The sequence below is a fragment of the Arachis ipaensis genome, chromosome B10 (assembly GCF_000816755.2).
Source record: "Arachis ipaensis cultivar K30076 chromosome B10, Araip1.1, whole genome shotgun sequence".
Lineage (NCBI taxonomy): Eukaryota > Viridiplantae > Streptophyta > Magnoliopsida > Fabales > Fabaceae > Arachis > Arachis ipaensis.
Window position 1 is genome coordinate 116,903,742 of NC_029794.2, and position 519 is coordinate 116,904,260.

At 18.9% G+C, this 519-nt stretch overlaps 1 long non-coding RNA gene across 6 annotated transcripts in view; it reads right to left on the reverse strand.

The window, feature by feature from the left end:
- Nucleotides 1-519, reverse strand: part of LOC110267465 — a 22,009-nt gene that overhangs the window by 14,021 nt on the left and 7,469 nt on the right. The gene's annotated exons all lie outside the window — the stretch shown is intronic.

Consider the following 519-nt stretch of genomic DNA (forward strand, 5'->3'; position numbering starts at 1 on the left):
AATTAACTAATTTATATATTTTAAAGAGAAATAATATTAATTACTAATAACATATAAAGTTACTTTTATAAGAAAAAAAAAAGACTAAAAAGAGGTTTAAAAAAAAGTCAAGTTAAACACTACAAAAAGAGAATAAAAAGCGATGTGAGAATAGAAAAACTAATTTGACAATTTAAGTTAAATGTGTATATAGCAGTATTAAAAGCTATATAATAATATATCAAGAGTGAATTATACCATTTTTTTAATAAAAAAGAGTGGATGATTTATATTTGATTAACCAATTTATATGTATGAAAGACAAATAATATTAATTATTATTAAAGGTACAAAGTAACTTGAATAAAATAAAAAGAGTAAAAAGAGGTTAAAAAAAAGGTTAAACACAACACAGAAAGAATAAAAAGCGTTGTGAGAATAGAATAACTAAAATGACAATTTAACTAAAATGTTTATATAACAATGTTAAAAAATATATAATATATCAAGAAATCATGGTTACTTTAGAATTTTTTATTG